This window comes from Theropithecus gelada, chromosome X (assembly GCF_003255815.1).
Source record: "Theropithecus gelada isolate Dixy chromosome X, Tgel_1.0, whole genome shotgun sequence".
NCBI classification, from domain to species: Eukaryota; Metazoa; Chordata; class Mammalia; order Primates; family Cercopithecidae; genus Theropithecus; species Theropithecus gelada.
The window spans coordinates 3,166,858-3,188,860 of NC_037689.1; positions in this window are offsets into that span (position 1 = coordinate 3,166,858).

Here is a 22,003-nt window from a genome sequence, read left to right on the forward strand (position 1 = left end):
CTGCAGAAGATAGAATATTGCTGAACAGCTAGTGTACCTGTCTGATTCTTGCTTTGTAAGCTTCCTCTCAGGGGTGTACTCCACCCTGTGAGGTGTGGGGTGTCAGACTGCCCCTAGTGGGGGATGTCTCCCAGTTAGGCTACTCAGGGGTCAGGGACCCACTTGAGCAGGGAGTCTGTCCCTTCTCAGATCTCAACCTCCGTGTTGGGAGATCCACTGCTCTCTTCAAAGCTGTCAGACAGAGTCGTTTGCGTCTGCAGAGGTTTGTGCTGCGTTTGTTATTGTTTACTGTGCCCTGTCCCCAGAGGTGGAGTCTACAGAGACATGCAGGTTTCCTTGAGCTGCTGTGAGCTCCACCCAGTTCGAGCTTCCCAGCAGCTTTGTTTACCTTCTTAAGCCTCAGCAATGGCGGGCGCCCCTCCCCCAGCCTCGCTGCTGCCTTGCCGGTAGATCACAGACTGCTGTGCTAGCAATGAGGGAGACTCCGTGGGTGTGGGACTCTCCCGGCCAGGTGTGGGATATGATCTCCTGGTGTGCCTGTTTGCTTAAAGTGCAGTATTGGGGTGGGAGTTACCCGATTTTCCAGGTGTTGTGTGTCTCAGTTCCCCTGGCTAGGAAAAGAGATTCCCTTCCCCCTTGCGCTTCCCAGGTGAGGCGATGCCTCGCCCTGCTTCAGCTCTCGCTGGTCGGGCTGCAGCAGCTGACCAGTACCGATCGTCCGGCACTCCCCAGTGAGATGAACCCAGTACCTCAGTTGAAAATGCAGAAATCACCGGTCTTCTGTGTAGCTCGCGCTGGGAGTTGGAGACTGGAGCTGTTCCTATTCGGCCATCTTGCTCAAGATATCTTCGACTATGGGCTTTTCTAGGTGTAAAGTCATATTATCTGTGAAAAGAGATAGTTTGATTTCTTCTGTTCCTATGGATGCCTTTTTTTCTCTTTTTCTTGCTTTATTTCTCTGGTTAGCACTTCCAGTACTATTTTGAATGGAAATGGTGAGAATTGGCATCCTTGTCTTTTTCAGATTCTCAAGGAGAATGTTTCCAGCTTTTGCCCATTTAGTATGATGTTGGCTGTGGGTCTGTCACAGATGGCTCTTACTTTTTTGAGGTATCTTCCTTCAATGCCTAATTAGTTGAGGTTTTTAACATGAAGGGACATTGAATTTTATTGAAAGCCTTTTTTTTGCATCTATTGAGATGATCATGTGGTTTTGGTTTTTAGTTCCATTTATGTGATGAATCACATATATTGATTTGTGTATGTTTAACCAATCTTGCATCCCTGAAATAAGGCCTACTTGATTGTGGTGGATGAGCTTTTTGATGTAGCTGCTGGATTCGGTTTGCTAGTACTTTGTTGAGGAGTTTTGCATCCATGTTCATTAGGGATATTAGCCTAAAGTTTTCTTTTTTTTGTTGTGCCTGTGCCAGGTTTTGGTATCAGAATGATGCTGGCCTCATAAAATGAGTTAGGGAGGAGTCCTTCCTTCTCCATTTTTGAAATAGTTTCAGTAGGATTGGCACCAGCCCTTTACACAGCTGGTAAAATTCAGCTGTGATTTCACCTGGCCCAGGGCTTTTTCTGGTTTGTACACTTTTTATTACTGATTAATTTCAAAGCTTTTTATTGGTCTGTTTAGGGTTTCAATTCCTTCCTGTTTCAATCTTAGGAGGTCATCCAGTTTGTGTGCATAGAGGTGCTCATAATAGTCTCTGAGGATTTTTTTTTTGTTTTGTTTTGTATTTCTGTGGGGTCAGTGGTAATGGCCACTTTGTCATTACTGGTGGTGTTTTTTCTTATCTTCTCTCTTTTATCTTGATTAGTCTATCTAGCAGTCTACCAATCTTATTCATTCCTTCAAAGAGCTAACTTTTAGTTTTGTTGATCTTTTGTATGGTTTTATCACATCTCAATTTCACTCATTTTAAAACCAAGTTTGGTTATTACTTTTGGTATGGTAGCATTGGAATTGGTTTTCTCTTGTTTTTCTAGTTCTTCTGTGTGCGATGTTAGGTTGCTAATTTAAAATCTTTCTAACATTTTGATGTGGGCGTTTAGTGTTATAAACATTCCTCTTAACACTGCTGTATCCAAGAGATTCTGGTATGTTGTTTATTTGTTTTCACTAGTTTCAAAGAATTTCTTGATTTCTGCCTTAATTTAATTGTTCACCTGAAAGTCATTCAGTAGCAGGTTGCTGAATTTCCACATAATTGTATGGTTTTGTGACACCTGCGTGGTACTGATTTTTATTTGTATTGCACTGTGGGAGTAAGGTGGTATTGCATTGTGGTTTTGATTTGCACTTCCCTGATCATTAGTGATGCCGAGCATTTTTTCATATGTTTGCTGGCCTTTGTATATCTTCTTTTGAGAATTTTCTATTCATGTCCTTAGTCCACTTTTTGATGGGATTGTTTTTTCTTTTTTTCTTTTTTTTCTGCTAATTTGTTTGAGCCCCTTGTAGATTCTGGATATTAGTCTTGTCAGATGTATAAATTGTGAAGATTTTCTCCCACTCTGTGGGTTGTCTGTTTAATCTGCTGACTGTTCTTTTTGCTTTTCAGAAGCTTTTTAGTGAAGTTCCACCTATTTATCCTTGTTTTTGTTGCATTTGCTTTTGGGTTCTTGGTCATGAAGTCTTTGCCCAAGCCAATATCTAGAAGGGTTTATCCAATGTTATCCTCTAGAATTTTTATAGCTTCAGGTCTTATATTTAAGTTATTGATTCATCTTGACTTGATTTTTGTATAAGATGAGAGATGAGGATATAGTATCCTACATGTGGCTTGCCAATTATCTTAGCACCATTTGTTGAATAGGGTGTCCTTTCTCTACTTTGTTTTTGTTTGCTTTGTTGAAGATCAGTTGACTGTTAAGTATTTGGGTTTATTTCTGGGTTTTGCATTCTGTCCCATTGGTCCAAGTGGCCATTTTTATACCAGTACCATGCTGTTTTGATGACTATGGCCTTATAGTATAGTTTGAAGTCAGGTAATGTGAAGCCTACAGATTTGTTCTTTTGCTTAGTTTTACTTTGTCTATGCAAAAATTTTTTTTTTGGTTCCATGTGAATTTTAGGATAGTTTTTTCTAGTTCTGTGAAGAACAGTGGTGGCATTTTTGGTGGGAATTGCATTGAATATGGTCATTTTCACAATATTGATTCTACCCATCCATGAGCATGAGATGTGTTTCCATTTGTCTGTGTCATCTACAATTTATTTCAATAGTGTTTTGTAGTTTTCTTGTAGAGGTCTTTCACCTCCTTGATTGGGTATATTCCTAAGTATTTTTTTTGCAGGTATTTTAAAAGGGGTTGAGTTATTGATTTAATTCTCAGCTTGATCACTGTTGGTGTATAGCAGAGCTACTAATTTGTGTACATTAATTTAGTATCCTGAAACTTTTCTAAATTCATTTATCAGTTCTAGGAGCTATTTGAATGAGTATTTAGGGGTTTTTTAGGTATACAATCATATCATTAGAAAACAGTTACAGTTTGATTTCCTCTTTACCAATGTGGATGCCTTTTATTTCTTTCTCTTGTCTGATTGCTCTGGCTAGGACTTCCAGTACTACGTTGAATAAAAGTGTTGAGAGTGGGCATCCTTGTCTTTTTCCAGTTCTCAGAGGGAATGCTTTCACCTTTTCCCATTTCAGTATTATGTTGGCTGTGGGTTTGGACTTTATTACATTGAGGCATGTCCCTTGAATGCTGACTTTGCTGAGGGTTTTAATCTTAAAGGAATGCTGGATTTTGTAAAATGTTTTCCTGCATCTATTTAGAAGATCATGTGATTTTTGTTTTTAATTCTGTTTATGTGGTGTATCAAATTTATTTACTTGCATATGTTAAACCATCCCTGCATCCCTGGAATGAAACCCACTTAATCATGGTGGATTATCTCTTTGATAGGCTGTTGGATTCAGTTAGCTAGTATTTTGTTAAGAATAGTTGCATCTATGTTCATCAGAGACATCAGTCTGTAGTTTTCTTTTTTTTGTTATGTCTTTTGCTGGTTTTGGTATTAGGTTGATGCTTCATGGAATGATTTAGGGAGGATTCACTCTTTCTCTATTTTGTGGAATAGTGTCAACAGGATCGGTACCAATTCTTCCTTGAATGTCTGATAGAATTCAGCTGTGAATCCATCTGGTCCTGGACTGGTTTTGTTGGCCATTTTTTCATTACCATTTTAATCTCACTGCTTGTTATTTTTCTGTTCAGGGTTTCTAATTCTTCTTGATTTCAGCTAGGAGGGTTGTATATTTCCAAGAATTTATCCATCTCCTCTAGGTTTTCTAGTTTACGTGTGTAAAGTAAACTAGAAATTTTTATTTTGTGTTCAATTATTATGTGTTCATAGTAGCCTTGAATGATTTTTCACATTTCTATGGTGCTGGTTGTAATATCTCCCATTTCATTTCTAATTAATGTTACCTAGATCTTCTCTCTTCTTTTCTTGGTTAACCCTCCCAACAGTCTATCAATTTTATTTATCTTTTCACATAACCAGCTTTTTGTTTCATGTATCTTTTGTGTTTTTTTGTTCCAATTTCATTTAGTTCTGTTCTGATCTTTGTTATTTCTTTTCTTCTTCAGGGTTTGAGTTTTGTTTTTCTTTCTTCTCTTCTGCTGGGTTTAAGTTTTGTTCTTATTTCTCTAATTTCTTGAAGTGTGACCTCAGATTATCCATCTGTGCTCTGTCAGATTTTTTTATGTAGGGATTAAAGGCTACGAACTTTCCTCTTATCACTGCTTTTGTTGTTTTCCAGAGGTTGCGATAGGTTGTGTCAATATTATCATTCAATTTAAAGGATTTTTGTATTTGCACCTTCATTTCATTGTTGATCCAATGATCATTCAGGAGCAGATTATTTAATTTACATGTATTTTCATAGTTTTGAAGGTTCCTTTGGAGTTGATTTCCAATTTTGTTCCACTGTGGTCTGAGAGAGTACTTGATATAATTTCAACTTTCTTAAATTTAATGAGACTTATTTTATGGTGTATCATATCATCTATCCAGGAGAAAGTTCCATGCACTGATGAATAGAATGTATATCCTGTGGTTGCTGGTTAGAATGTTCTGTAAATGTCTGTTAAGTCCATTGTTCTAGTGCATAGTTTAAATCCATTGTTTCTTTGTTGACTTTCTGTCTTCATGACCTGTCTACTGCTGTCAGTACAGTATTGAAGTCACCTACTATTATTGTGTTGCCTTCTGTCATTTCATAAGTCTAGTTGTAATTGTTTTATAAATTTGAAAGCTCCAGTGTCAGGTGCATATATATTTAGGATTGCAATATTTTCCTGTTGGACAAGCTCTTTTATCATTATATAATATCACTCTTTGTCTCTTTTAACTGCTATTGCTTTATTATTGTTTATTTGGTCTGATATAAGAATAGCTAATCCTGCTTGCTTTCTGTGTCCCTTTGCATGGAATGTCTTTTTCCACCCCTTTACCTTAAGTTTATGTGTGTCCTTATGTGCTAGGTGAGTCTCTTGAAAGCAGCAGATACTTGGTTGTTGAATTCTTATCTATTCTGCAACTCTGCATTTTTTAGTGGAGCATTTAGGCCATTTACATTCAACCTTAGTATTGAGATGTGAGGTAGTATTCCATTTATCATGCTGTTTGTGCCTGAATACCTGTTTTTTAAAAATTGTATTTTGTTTATGGTCCTGTAAGATTCATGCTTTAAAGAGGTTCTGTTTTGATGTATTTCTGGGATTTGTTTCAAAATTTAGAGCTCCTTTTAGCAGTTCTTGTACCACTGGCTTGGTAGTAGTTAATTCTCTCAGCATTTGTTTGTCTGAAAAAGACTGTATCTTTCCTTCATTTATGAAGCTTATTTTCACTGGATACAAAATTCTTGGGTGATAATTGTTTTCTTTAAGGAGGCTGAAGATAGGGCCCCAACTCCTTCTAGCTTGTAAGGTTTCTGCTGAGATATCTGCTATTAATCTGATAGGTTTCCTTTAATAGGTTACCTGGTGCTTTTGCCTCACAGCTCTTAAGATTCTTTTCTTTGTCTTGACTTTGGATGAGTGGATGACTATGTGCCTAGGCAATAATCTTTTTCTAATAAATTTCCTAGGTGTTCTTTTAGCTTCTTGTATTTGGATGTCTAGATCTCTAGCAAGGCCAGGGAGATTTTTCTTGATTATTCCTTCAAATATGTTTTCCTAACGTTTAGAGTTCTCTACTTTCTTATTCTTAGGTTTGGTCGTTTAACATAATCCCAAACTTCTTGAAGGCTTTGCACATTTTTGAAATTCTTTTTTCTTTGTCTTTGCTGGTTAGGTTACTTTGAAAACCTTGTGTTTCAGCACTGAAGTTCTTCTTTCTGTTTGTTCAATTCTATTGGTGAGACTTTCCAGTACATTTTGCATTTCTTTGTGTTCTTTATTTTTTATAGTTGTGATTGCTTTTTATTTACACTATCTATTTCACTGAAGATTTCTTCCCTCATATCTTGTATTTTTTAAAAAAAAAAATTTTAAGGTTTGGACTTCATTTTTCTCTGGTGCCTCCTTGATTAACTTAATAATTGACTGAATTCTTTTGCCAGCAATTCAGGCTAGCCAAGACTTTTTTCTTGGCTTGGATCCATTGCTGATGAGTTAGTGTAATTGGGGGTAGGGTGTGTTAAAGAACCTTGTTTTGTCATATTACCAGAATTGTTTTTCTGGTTCCATCTCATTTGGGTAGGCTATGTCAGAGGGAAGATCTCGGGCTGAAGGCTGCAGTTCAGATTCTTTTGTCTCACGGGGTGCTCCCTTGATGTAGTACTCTCCAGATTTTCTTAAGGATGTGGTTTCCTGAGAGCCAAACTGTAATGAGTGTTATTTCTCTATTGGATCTAGCCACTCAGCAGGGCTACCAGGCTCCGGGCTGGTACTGGGAGCTTTCTGCACAGAGTGCTTTGATGTGAACCATCTTCAGGTCTCTCAGTCTCTAGTGGAGGTGGCGGGAGAGTGAAATGGACTCTGTGAGGGTCCTTAGTTGTAGTTGTTTAATGCACTAGGTTTGTGCTGGTTGGCCTCCTGCCAGGAGGTGGGGATTTCAAGAGACCATCAGCTGTGGTCCTATAGGGGAGAATCAGGAGGTGGGCAGGGCCTTAGGACTCCCAAGAGAATATGACCTTTGTCTTCAGCTACTGGGGTGGGTTAGGCATGTCTGAGCTCAGACTCTCCTTGGCCTGGCTTGCTGAGGCTGCTGTAGGGGTCGGGAGGTTGGAGGTATGGTACCCAAGTCAATGGAGTAATGTTCCCAGGAGAGTTATGGCTGCTCTGCTATGTCATGCAGGTTGTCAGGGAAGTAGGGGAAGAAGGGGAAAGCTAGGAGTTACAGGCCTCATCCAGCTTCCATGCAACCCAAAAGGCCAGTCTCACTCCCACTGTGCCCCACCCTGACAGCACCAAGTTTGCTTCCAGGCAGTGAGTGAGCAGGGCTGCGAACTTGCCCCAGGCTACCAGCTGAGAAAGAAAGCACGGCTTTTGCATCTTTTTGCCTGTTGAGTCTGTGCACTGGATTCATGCCCTCCCTCGAGTTTTGGCCACGAGACTGACTTCACGTTCGGTTCAAATGGTTATAAAGTTTAGCTGGAAGCTTCCTTTTCCCTGTGATCTTTCCCCAATTCCTCTGGCAGCCCTCCCACAGGACCCCGGTGAGACAAGTCAGAACTGGCTTCCCCAGGACCCCGGTGAGACAAGTCAGAACTGGCTTCCCCGGGGACCCAGATGGCTCACAGGGCTTTTCCTGCTGTTTCCTCTACCCCTGTATTTCGCTCAGCTCTCTAAATTGTCTCAGATCTAGTTAAGGTCATATCTTTCTCCTGAGATCTGGAACTTCAGGTTCCCCAGTAAGCGTGTGTGTTCGGAAGTGGACAATCCCCCTTTCCCACTTTCCCAGTTTAGGCACTCACAGTATTTGGGCTATCTCCCGGGTCCTGCAGGAGTGATTAATCCTCTTCCTTCAAAGGGTCTGTAGATTCTTTCAGCTTTTCTGGTCTATTCCCGCAGTAGTTCTTTGAGTGAAAATTCATGATGTGAGTCTCCACACCCTGTTCTGTCTGTCCAAGTGGGAGGTGCAATTTAGTCCTGTCTCCTCTGCCATTTTTTTCAGATATAACAGAGATTTAAAGACGTTTTGATTTTGTAACTGATTAGATCTAGAAGGCATAGGAAGGTGAATCATCTTCACTGCTCAATTTTACCAGTGGCACCCCATTTATCCCACCCCAAAGTGTAACCCAGTATAAGATTTTTAAAGTACATGACTAGTAATTTTTTTCTCTCTCTCTCCCTGATTACACTTTCTTGCACATTGTAGACACTTAATTTTCATGTGTTCACAGAAATGATGTTTTGAGAAGTTCATAACATCTCACAATATGACAATCCAAATCTCATCAGCTACATTTGCACACCAGCTACACTGTGGGCTTTTTGTTTGTTTTGCTTTGTTTTATGATCTAATTTGCCAATTTAAGAAACTTTTTCTAATCCAGACTGAATGCATTGTTCGAAAACTGACTCAATTTTGATCCCATTTGGTACATTACAAGGGAGTATCTGACTTATAGATGGGTGCAAAACTTTTAAAAGCAGCTCTGAAGCAAACAGTCAAACAGATAAATGCTAAGCCATTTATTTAAAGAGAAATCTTCCTATATTATGTCAAATATGGAAATACTTCTTTATTTTCTTCTTTTTTCCTATTGAGTTTGGGGGTTGGGGCATAAAATGGTCTCTTGTTGACAAGCAAAGGTACTCTAAAGTAATTAAATAATAGATTTCTCTGCCAAAGCTCTGGCGAAAGGATATATTCACAATTTTATCCAAAGCTGGTGAGTTGAAGTAAGGATTGATACTAAAGTATGTTTGTTATTGTTCTGTTCCTTACCTAAAGTAGAAGATAAACTGACCCCAGGAACATAATCCAGGCCTAAAGGATATGATTCAAATAATTTTCAAAGGCATCATGAGTTCTTTCAGTCTATCAGAGCTCCTCTCCAGTGAATGGGATAATGTATATTTCACATGCTCTTCCTATTCACTCTATCCTTTTATTAATAATTGGCTGAAGAAAGGCAAACCCTTTGAGAAAAATGAACAAAAATTGTCCCCCCCCCCCCGATGTGTACCTAATTCACTAGTCCCAAAAGTTTCTCTCCATCTGTTGCTATACTCTTTTAAATATCCATGTTATTTTACTTGCTCTTCTCTTTATCTGGAATGCTTTCTCAATAAACCACTTTTACCACCACCCTTCACCCCTCAGTTGCTTACTGAATGTTCATCCTTCAAAATTCTGCTCAAATTCTAGCTCAAGCATTACTGTCCTGATGACACTGTCATCCTTCATGCCATCAAGCTCCCTATTCTAACCTATCAGTACCTGGCAAAGACCTTTATTATACCATTGAGCATAATGGGAATTGTATACTTATATTATTTCTTTGTGAGCCTTCATCTTTTTTTTTTTTTTTCTGGAGGGCCAATATAGACACTTTGTAGATACTCAATTTCTTGTTTACTTTAGCAAGTTTCCATGAAATAATTATTTTCCATCTTTATTGAAATGGATTGTACATTTTAAGGTATATAACATGATATTTTGATACATATACACATTGTGAAATGATTACCAACAAGCCTTCATTTAAAGTAGTTTTTGTTTTTGTTTTGAGACAGGGCCCTCGCTCTGTCAACCATGCTGGAAGGTAAGGGCCTGATCACAGCTCATTGCAGCCTCAACCTCTTGAGCTCAAGTGATCCTCCAGCCTCAGCCTCCCAAGTAGCTGGGACTACAGGTACACACCATCATGCCTGGTTATTATTTTTTTTATTTTTTGTAAAGACAGGGTCTCACCATGTTGCCTAGACTGGTCGCAAACTCCTGGGCTCAAGGAATCCTCCCACCTCAAAGTGCTGGGATTATAAGCATAAGCAACTGTGCTTGGCCTATGCTTTAGCACTGGAGCTCATGTTTTATCTGTAGTGTTATAGTGTTTATAACATAAGAGACATACAGTAAATTTTTCATTTGTTCAGTACTTGGGATACATTGATAAACAAAAAATATGCCTTATAGAGCTAAATTCTAGTCAGGGAAAATGGACAATAAACAATATATAACATGTCAGAGAAACTAAGAGCGAGTAAAAGGGATGGAGAGTGCTGGGAAGTGTGTTGCTGTTTTACACAGGTCTCTCTGGGAAGCATTATTTGAATGGAGGCCTGAAAGAATAAGAAAGTGAGCCATGTAGGCTGGGCACGGTGGCTCATGTCTGTAATCCCAGCACTTTGGGAGGCCGAGGCAGGCAGATCACCTGAGGTCAGGAGGTCGAGACCAGCCTAGCCAACATGGTGAAACACTGTCTCTACTAAAAATACAAAAATTAGCCTGGCTTGGTGGCAGGCACCTGTAATCCCAGCTACTCGGGAGGCTGAGGCAGAAGAATCACTTAAACCCGGGAGGTGGAGGTTGCAGTGAGCCGAGATCACGCCATTGCACTCCAGCCTGGGTACAAGGGCGAGACTTCGTCTCAAAAAAAAAAAAAAAAGAAAAGAAAGAAAGTGAGTCGTGTAAATATTGGAGGGAAGAGAATTCCAAGCAGAAAAAATAACAAGTGCAAAGTTGCTCTGAATTGAATAGAGTGAGTGAGTGGAAACAGGGAGTAGGAGATGGGGTCAGAGAGGGAGCAGGGACCACATCATGCAGATTCTTGTATGTCAGGTATAATACTTTGGCTTTCAGTTTGAGTAACATGGGAAGCCACTGGAGGGATTTGAGTAGAGAAGTGATCTGATCTGAGTTAGGTTAAAACAAAATCACTCTAGCCGATGTGTTAGAATAGATTGTTAGGGGCAAGGACAGATGAGGAGTGATTAGTTAAGAGGCCATTATGATATTCTAAAAGAGAGATGGTGGTAGCTCGGACCGGGAATGGTAGACTGGAGGTGAAGAGAAGTGATTGGATTTAGGATATTCTGTTTTTTAAGGTTAGAGCCAATAGCATTTGCTGATTTTGTTATTATATATGGATGCAATGATGAATCTAATGTTTTTGGTCTTATCAACTGAAAGGAAAAGCTGCAATTTACTGAAATGGGGAAGTCTGGGTAGAAAAGGTTAATGATAGCCATTGGAACGCTGAGTCGTGCTTTGGCTAGGTTAAGATTGGGACAAGTTAAGATAAATGGATGAAGATAAGCAGTTCTCACGTCTTTCCTACAAGCAGATTAAGTCTACATGATTTTAGTGTTTTCTGAGTTACCATTAATCACAAAACTACAAAAACAAAATCATGACTATTATAAAAATCACTACAATTTATTGTAAATAATAAGTACCAGGCACTGTGGGTGTTTTATATGCATACTCTCATCTCATTGTTCCCCAGACCCTAGGAAGTACAAATTATTTTTCCGTTTTCACATGATATAGCTGAGGTTCAGAGAAGTTAAGCATCCTATGCAAGTAATAACACTGCACAGGTAAGTGCCAGAAAGTATATCACACCCTAAGCCTGTTATGTATTTCTATTCTACATTCTTCCCCATAAACTAGATTTGAGCTATCCCTATTATAGTTTATCTTCTCCAGATTTACAATTGGAGTAATGGATATTCTAGAAGGAGAAAAGGTACTTACTTAAGGCCTAACTACTGGCAGTGATGCAGACAGAAAGACACCATAGTCCAGGGAAATACCTTCTCATAAGAAACAATAGCTGACCACTAGAAAAGATGCCAGACAATGACAGAGAATGCAAATGTGACTTGAAGGCCTCATAACCTGTTGGAGGGAGCAGGCTACATTATCCATGCCCTGTTACATGTAGATTGGAACACATGGAATCCTCTTGTCTAGTTGCCATTTTTAAAATAAAGTCAAGATATCTATTCCATCTTTAGTATATGACAGACAGACACATTACACTCCCCAGGACTCTGGACATTTTCACGTGAGTAGCTGTTTCTGTCTTCCTCTGAGAGGCACTCCGTAGTATAAGAAAGACACTGAGAAGTTTTTTTCAGAGGTTATGCAAATGACAAAGGATTGCATCTGATGTCTCTAGGCTATGAGGATGGAGGAGTGAAAGAAAAAGATGTCTGCTACATCTGTTCTTCTAATTTAAAAGTACCACCACCCACCTTTTACACTTCTTAAAAGTGCAGGTGGAAAAAGCATTGCTGATCATACCCTAATCCATACTAATGTAATGAAGGCCAAAACTGGAAAACCGGTGCAGACACTGAAGTGACTCAGACACCAGGGCTCTTTAAGCTGTCATTGAATCAAGCCTGCCCACTTGACTGTTAGCCTAAAATCAACTCTGTGTAGAAAGAAGCTTCTGAAGAGATTTTATAATGCATTTTCATTTCTGAATGAAATCTACAGTTGAGCTTCCTCTGACTTTTGATCTTCATTAAGAGAGTTCTTCTTGTGACTCAGGAAATGGGAATGAGAATGAACACCAAAAGGTCACAGTGACACACAAAAAAACAATTTTATCTGGGTTTAACCATAGCCAAGACTTAAAAGAAAATGCACAAGTTTTTATGACATCACCCTTCTTTACCCAGAATGACCATAGTATACATAAGCTGGGCTAAACTGAGCCCACAGAGACTTGATACAGACTGGGAATTCTCCCAGAAAAATCCCTTGGCAGTGATGCAGAAGACTCCACTGACTTCTCTCTCTATAGGCCACAATTGTCTATGGTTTATAAAGGCAACTTGTGAATGAAAAGCATCATGTTTTATATGGCATATCAGAAATTGATAAACAATTCATGTACTTCAGGTAAAGAGATAGTATAGACTAGCAGTTAAGAGAATGGACACTGAAGCCAGTTTGCTTGCATGCAAATCTAGACTCTTATTCACAAGTTGTATGACCTTGGGCAATTTATTTATTCAACAAAAACTGATTGAGGTTCTAACATATGCGAAGCTTTGTTTTAGGCACTTTGTATACCGCAATGAACAAAACAGGTACACATCCCTGCTTCATTAAGCCTGCACTCTAGTGGGAAAATGTAGGCAATAAACAAATGTAGTTTTATAGCATGTTTGAGTGTAAAAAGCGTTAGAGAGAAACAAAAATGTAGAGCAAAGCCTACATTTTATTTGTTTTGAGCTTCCTGCTTTAAGCCCTATTACTGAATTACCATTAATCACAAAACTACAAAAACAAAATCAATGACTATTATAAAAATAACTACAATTTATCATAAATAATAAGTACCAGGCACTGTGGGTGCTTTATATGCATACTCTCACCTCATCATTCCCCAAACCCTAGGAAGTACACTGAGCTAGCAGGAAGGGAGTTACTTAACTTTTCTGGCTTCAGTCTCCTCACTTGTAAAATGTATATCATAATGATTTAAAATGTGAAGTGCTGGACCAGTGCCTGTCACATAGGACATGCTTCATTAAATTTATTATTACTGTTCCATGATGTCATTTGACCAAAGACTGTTTTCTACCAATGTCATTAATCCCCTGGAAAAATAATTCTTTAGTTCAGCATCTATTTGTGGAAATAGTCACAGCATCCCATCTCAGGGTTAGGTAGATTTCAGAAACGTCTGAGAAGGGGTCAGTTAAATTGGGTGCCACTTGAGAATATAGAAACAAGGCTTTATACTTACTTATAAAATTAATAACTTATTTATAAAAAGTTTCCTTCCTTAATGAGTGAAACCTCACCACTCTTCTTAGAAATAATCACTTTTATCAATCCCTTCCTTAAACCAAACTTTCTCTTATGCTTCTATTAGTGCCCTCTGCCCAAGTCCTCTTATTTCATCTCTTATTCCATCCAATGTCTAGATAAATTACAACCTTAAAGAGTTTACAGGTTATTTCAGGCTTGTGCCCAGAATTGAGACTTTCATAAGTTTAGCTTTTCTGTCTACCAAGATCGGTAACTTTTTTTTTTTATTGCAAAAAGTAAGGGGAATGCACTGGCTCTCTGTCAAACACACTTGGGGTGAAAGCTTAAGTAACACAGAGAAAAAATGTTGAAAGGAAGCATAATGAGGAGCCCTCATTCTAGAATCCTTGTTCTCTAAGACACTGGAGATGTCAGAAAAGCAGGAATGCTTATATCCAACTCCCTTGACTTCTTATACTCCACCCACTTATTGTGTGTGTGTGTCTTTCAGGGTGGGCAGGGAGTGGAAAAGGGGGAGAATTAGGAGAACAGAGTATGAGAGTCACCAAAGGAAAGAAAATAAGAAAGGAGGTAAGTGAGGCAAGGTAAATCAGAGGTATTAAAACCAAGTTAAGGCTGGGCATGGTGGCTCACAGCTGTAGTCCCAGCAATTTGGGAAGCCTAGGCAGGAGGATCGCTTAAGCCCAGGAGTTCAAGACCAGCCTAGGTAACATAGTGAGACCCCGTTTCTATTAAAAATGAAATATATATATAAAGCAAGTTCAACTCCATGGAGTAGTATTACAAGAAAAAAAAGCATAGGTACATAGAAATTCATCATGTGAATAAGTCTTAAAGCAAGAAGCTCAAATGAAAAATTTCATTAATAAACCTCAATTTCTTTTCTCCCCCTTATTTAAAATTACTTAATATTTTAAGTTAAAAAATAACACATGAAGTCATTACAAATGTTCCGCTATCATAGAGCAGAAAAAAACTCCTTCATCTCTCTCTAAAGTAGGTTTGCACAAAAGTATTAGAGCAGTATTATTAATACTATCATCAGTATAATTGAATGTATACCAGGTATCATATATTTTACATATTTTATATCATTTATTTCCCATTTTTATGGTAGCATCGTTTTGACAGAGGAATAAACCGATGCTCAAAAAGGTTAAATCACTCATCCAAAGATACTCAGCTGATAAGTAGTGGGGCCAGGATTGGAATCCAGATTTGGCACATTCCCAAACTTTTTCACTTTGGCATGTTGACTTCCAAGTATAACTTGTTCACATTTTGTTCTTTTTCATATATATCAGTCTTACCTCCTCAAATAGACCATGAACTGTCACTGAGTATTCTTTCTCATCCCTCCCACAGCCCATGGCACAAGGCAGGGCACACAACAAATTTTATTAAAGCCCTAGTGAGTGTTTCATAAACCTTTATGGCTTTACTATCATTTCAGTTAATAAGGAGTAGAAAATAATCAAGCAATGACAACCTTAATGGTAATAAAAATTATGAAATTTTACTCAAAACATGTTCAGAAAATAAACTATCATTCAGTTTTTACAGATGTAGATACTGATTTCATAAATGTTTACTGAGTATCTACTAAGTGCAAGGGTTTGCACAATAAAGACACACACATAGTTGGAAGTGATTTTTACTGGGATTAAGTAGGAGTGTTTCCCTCAAATGAGGACCTTTCTATTTATGACCATACTTACTAAGCACTATCAACTACTTTCTGAAGTACATGATGAATCACATCAAACTTACATAAGTACTGTGGCAATAATGAAAGCCATCAGGCCCTGGCTGTGGCAAGTAGCCTTTATTTGAATCTAAAGTTAAGCCAACATGGGCCATGTGGCTTTTCTCCAAGAATCATCCTACTGGGATGCTTTTGAAAAAGCTAAATAAGGCAGAAACATGACAAGATAAATCACAATTCTTCTTCTCTGTCTTTGGGAAAATAATTTCCAGGTCAGAAGAACTGAGCTTTCAGGGCAGTCTGATAAAATGACAGCCATGTGAAAACTATAGGAGTCAGGATACAAGTCCAAAAGCAATAAGTAATGCCAATAGACAAGTCAATCCTGCCTACTTAGAAACGTTCTCTTTCTTCTCCCTTCTTCACTTTTCTCCCTTTTCTCTAACTGCAGGCTGTTCTTTCTCCAACCTCTTCCTTTCCAGCCCTACTCTCCGTCCTTTACCCTTCCTTTGCCCTTTATCTTTTCCTTTCTTGAGTATCCCTTTCACAGTCTTAGGCAGGAAGCCTTATGTGTGTGGTGTCTGGATTTAGTGTTTTCTTTTTCTTTCTTTCTTTTTTTTTGAGACACAGTCTCACTCTATTGCCCAGGCTGGAGTACGGTGGTGTGATCTCGGCTCACTGTAAGCTCCACCTCCCCAGTTCACGCCATTCTCCTGCCTCAGCCTCAGCCTCCTGAGTAGCTGGGACTATAGGTGCCCACCACCATGCCCGGCTGTTTGTATTTTTAGTAGAGATGGGGTTCCACCGTGTTAGTCAGGATGGTCTCGATCTTCTGACTTCGTGATCCGCCCACCTCAGCCTCCCAAAGTGCTGGGATTACAGGCATGAGCCACCACGCTCGGCCCAGAATTTAGAGTTTTCTTTAGGTCCAGGGCATGCTACAGTCACCCTGCTCAGAAGCCAGCAGGATTCCTTGAGAAAGAACAAACAAGGTCAAACTCTTACCCTCACTTGGAAACATGCCCTCTAAAACCCAGAATTTATGCTTCCCTGAGCCTCAAAGGGGAGGAGGTGGGGCATATTCTCTTTTACTCTCACCTTCATACAAAAGAAGAGGGAAAGGCCCTAGGTGGTGGGTGAGTGAGTGGCAGCAGGAAGGGATGACCAAAAGCATGTTTCTGGAGCTAGCAATAACATTCATCCCAAGGCCTAAGAGACCATGGGAATTTCTGGAGAGCTGGTATAAATGCAGGAAATTGGGTAAAGCCATTCAGACTGGGGGCATTTGTCTCTTTCATCCCTGTTTTGAGCCCTTCATGCAGGAACCAAGAGCACAGAAAAGTAGCTGGACACCTGGCCAGCTGCCTGGAATGGGCTCTTCCTTAAGGGAGAGCTTAGCCACTGCACAAAGATCAGCTGAACAGAGGGAAATAGTGTTTGTTTAAAAGTCGAAAAAACTCGAGGAAAACTTCCTATATTACCAAAGCTGAAAAATGAGATCCTGAGCCCTCAAGAGGGCTGCAACTTGAAGTCCCTGGACATTCTACCTAAAGCTGGGCACTGTTGCATCAGGGCTGGGATTGGGTGGCACAAGAAAAAGGAGACAAGGCAGTGGTGGCATCCAGAATTCCCACATCAGAAGAGCTTAGGGGCAGGAAATTGGGTTGGAAAAAAAGTAGGAGACTAAAAGACTAGTTTTGGAGCTCTATTTGCATTGCAAACATACTGTGGGACTTACATCATAGATTCAAGATTAGTTACAAGTAAAGTTTCCAAAGATGCTTTTATTTACACTTGACATAAGATTGAGAGAATATCAATTAACCACTTAAAATAATTTTATTAATATTACATTTATTTGGCACAATTGGGGGACACTAATGAAAATTGTGGAGAAGCTAAATTCCACTCCCTAAGCCACCCACTGGCATGGACATAAAACTGGGATAAGATGCTGAATGGGGACGCCAGGGCCTCCAAGGTAGTCAAACAACCATAGGAAGAAGGATGGGAGTAAGAATGGCCAGAATGCAGGTAAAAACAGTAGGGAAATATCCCTCAGGAACAGAGGCTGGTGACATACAGACACATAATTTTGAACCAATAAGAACACACACACACACTCTCTCTCTCTCTACACACACGCGCGCACACACACACACACACACAAACTGAACTAAAAACTAAGAGATAATAGGTTGTTGTGTAGTGGAAGGATATATATATAGCCTTTCTAAACACCCTCCACTAGTGTAAAAGGCCCAAATGGAGTAACTATTAACTATGTAGACTTCCAAGTTTTCTAGTACCCAAAGAATACTTGGATACTACCTTATGGCTCCTACCTTATGCAGATCGAGACCTGAACTTGCACAACCCATTCTTCTGCTTGCAGGCACACTGGAGAAGCCAGCCCCTTCCGTAACTGAGAAACTACTCAGCCTACAGAAACTAGACTATATTAAAACAACAAGAAAACAACCCCAAAACCCAAAGTTTTTTAAAAATCACTAAAAATAGGCCAGGCGTGGTGGCTCACACCTGTAATCCTAGCACTTTGGGAGGTGGAGGCGGGTGGATCACAAGGTCAGGAGTTCAAGACCAGCCTGGCCAATATGGTGAAACCTCGTCTCTACTAAAAACACAAAAAGTAGCCAGTCATGGTGGCATGAACCTGTAGTCCCAGCTACTCGGGAGGCTGAGGCGGGAGAATCACTTGAACCCAGAAGGCAGAGGTTGCAGTGAGCCAAGATCGTGAGACTGTCTCAAATAATAATAATAATTATTATTATAAAAGTGGAACCTGGTGTGATGATTGCTCTGTCACAGCCAGCTTGCTTCAGCTGGCCTCCCCTGGGATGCCTCCTCAGCTCTCCCATTAGGCTCTTTGGGGATCAGGCAGCTAAGACAGAGGCAACTTTTGCACTCTCCCACCATGACCCTCTTCCTCCTCTTCCCACTTTAGCAAAGGAAATAAAAGCTGTCTTCTGTCAAAGCGGACCCCAGTAGGAGGAAAGAAGGCTCTGTGGGAAGTAGATCAGTCTCTTTAATTTCTCTTCCCTCTGTCTTTCACATATAGGCCTCCTCTCTTCAAACTATGACAACTACTTTTGATTACACGGCTCAGATAAGAGAATCCCTCACAGATTTAAGAAAAGCTATCCTGGGTCCTGCAAAACAGAGTTACATACAACTTTCTCTATATCTACACCTTCTCCAGGAATTTCCTCCCATTTGAGACTTCCTACATCGTGCCCTTCCTCCACCCAACTATGAGCCTATGTGAACTATATAAAGCTTGTGACTGAAATATACATATACACAACAAATGAACATATACATACAATCAAAAACAATCTAAATTAGAAATTTCAGACCAGCACAGCTGTATACTGCTTCAGAAAAAGCTTGCATGATGTAGCCAGAAGGAAGAGCATTATTATTGGCAAAATTTTATCACCCAGAAGTTTTTCCATTATAGCTTATTGATGATTAAATGACAATAACATTTGCACTAAAAACTAAGAGATAATAGGTTGTTGTGTAGCGGAAGGATTTGAAATTAAGAGTTAGGAGACTTGGGCTTTCAAGTGTGACCCTGAACAAATCATCTAGTCTTTTTAGGCCTCAGTTGACTCAGGTCAAAATCTCCACTCTACCTATCTCATACAAATATTATAGTAAACAAGTGAAAATAAGACTGTGAGGGTCGTAGAAATTGATACATAAAATGTACTTGAGAATAATATGAACAGTAATGATAAGTATTTATAACTTCTATTTCAGACTATTTAAGGTTTATCTGACTTTCCGAGTTGTTTATGGCCTAATGGAATTCACCAGCTCCATTCTCATAGCACATATTAACAGTAATAGCTGACTTATATTGAGCACTAGGTGCCAGATATTTTATTAATTGATACACACACACACACACACACACACACACACTAGCTCCTCTGCAACTCACAACAGCCCTGTGGGGTAGGTAAGCTGAGTATGAGAAAGGTTAAGTAAAGTGTCTAAGGTCATACAGTTAGGAATTGCTATAGTCTGATTTTTGTCTCCCCTTCCTGTCCTCATTCATATGTTGAAATCCTAAGTCCTAAGCTGATGGTATTAGGAGGTAGAACATTTGGGAGGTGATTATTTCATGAGGGCTTCATGGAATGGAATTAGCACCCTTATAAAAGAGGCCCCAGAGAGGTCACTTGCCCCTTCTGCCATACCAGGACAAGGAAGTGGGCCCTTACCACAAACCCAATATTCTGGCACCCTGATTTTAGACTTCCCAGCCTCCAGAACCATGAGAAATAAATTTCTGTTGTTTATAAGCCACCCAGTCTGTGGTACTTTGTCCTAGCAGCCCAATGGACTAAAACAGAAGTGCAGAGGTTAGCACTTAAAATTTGGGCAGTCTGACTTCAGTACTGCCCCACACTGACACATGGATTAGATTAAACAGTTAAAGATAAATGAATTTGAAGAAACACTAAAAGACAGTTAATCAAAAACATGATCCCATGGGTTGGTCCTGCAGTTGTCTTGCTTCAGAACAATTTAACTTTTTACATATGAGTATCTGAAAGTGGCATATTTAATAAGAATGTAGAATGAATTGTTTCACTGTTCCTAATGAACAGTTCTGATTGAGGAATAAGCTGAAATCAATGGCAAGGTGAGGTTCTGTTTCCCCGCCCCGCAGAGATGATAGAGCACAACAGAGCAGCCAGGGTAGAGTATATATTCTGTAAGAGGACAGGATCACGCTTTTGTCATAGAATGCAAAAACTCAGTGAATGCAAAACCTCAATTTTTTCTAAGGCACTGGCATCTCCTGCTCAGCACTCAGCACAAGCCTTGCAATAGAGTAGATGCTCAGGGAATGTTTGTTAAATAGATTTGATTTCAAAAAGGAGCATGCTAATGTTCATGAGCAAGTTCAAATGTATATAAGGGGGAAGGTGAAATGGGAGGATAGTTACTTGTACTAAAATGTGTTAGGACTGTTATATCAAAGTCTCTGGCTCTTACAAGGTGTTTCATGGCTTGGAGAGTTCTACTTGTTTTCCTTTCTTTTTTAAAATTAATAGAGATAGGGGTCTTGCACTGTTGGTCAGATTGGTGTCAAACTTCTGGCCTCAAGTAATCCTCCCATCTTGGTCTCCCAAAGAGCTGGGATTACAGACATGAGCCATCATGCCTGGCCAAGAGTTCTAACTTATTAGAAAGATCACTCAAGAACTCATGACAGGAATTTATTAAAGCATGATATTGCACCAAAGAAAGTATGGATAAGAATTCTAACACGTTACAATGTTTATGAACTGCTAAGGTATTTTAAAGGCAGAACATTTCAAATGCCTAGTGAGCTAAGGTACAGCATGGTGACTACAGTTAATAATATTGCATTGTATACATGAAATCTGCTAAGAGAGTAGATCTTAAATGTTCTCACTACACACAAAAAAGGAAAATATGGTAACTGTAAGGTGACAGATATGTTAATTATCTTGATTGTGGGAATCATTTCACAATGTGCATGTGTGTGTGTGTGTGTGTGTATATATATATATATATATATATATATATATATGAACATCGTACTGTACACCATGAATACAGACAATTTTTTATTTCTCAAGTATACCTCAATAAAGCTGGGGAAAAAATACTATAACCAACTGATGCCTATCCTGTCTCATGACCATTCCCCCTCCAGCTTTCCAGGTCCTTTTCAGGAACTTGCAACTTCTGGACCTCTGGCTATAACACTGATTTCTGGCAGAAAAGGCCACCAGGGTGAAAAGAAGAGTTCAGAATTAGCTCTCAACTGAGTGGAGATGAGGGTAGTTATTTTTCACTAGCTCTTTCATCAATTCTTCTCATTGGATCCCATCAGGCCACCTTCTCTCTCATAAATACTATATTGCAACAGATCCAGCCTTTCTCTCAGAATCCCGGGCTGGATCCTCCTCATCACACCTGTTCCTGCCAGGTCCAGCTCCACATGAGCACTCAGGCTTACAGCCAGGATCTCTTTGGCCAGATGACGGACCTCAGATTGCCAAAGCAGTTTCATGCCACATAGTACCAACTTTAACTTTAGAGCAGTAGCAGTCTGGGTCCCAAGGCAAAGAACTAAGAAAGCACAGAATAAAAAGTCAATTAAGGGAAGAAATGCTGTTCTATACAAAAGCTGACCATCAGTTAGATAAGTTCATATTTAACAAAGTGTACCTGGTAACTTTAGTGGGGAAATTCAGTAGTGGAATAGCTTTCACATGGGACAGAAAAGATAGATGCTTGAAGCCTAACTCTTTATTAGCTCTGTGACCTTAGGTATGGTACTTACTTGCTCTGTGTATCAGGTTTCTCATCTGAAAAAAGTAGTAATAACAGTATTTACCTTATAGAGTTGTCATGAATATTCAATGAGATGTTCCATATAAAGTTCTTACAAACTTGCTTGACACAAGGCAACTACATGCTAAATGATATTATTATTATTATGGGAATGTCAGCTTTCGACCCTAGTTAGCCAGATACCGCATCAGTTTACTAAAGGTATAGCTGGTGCACTGAAA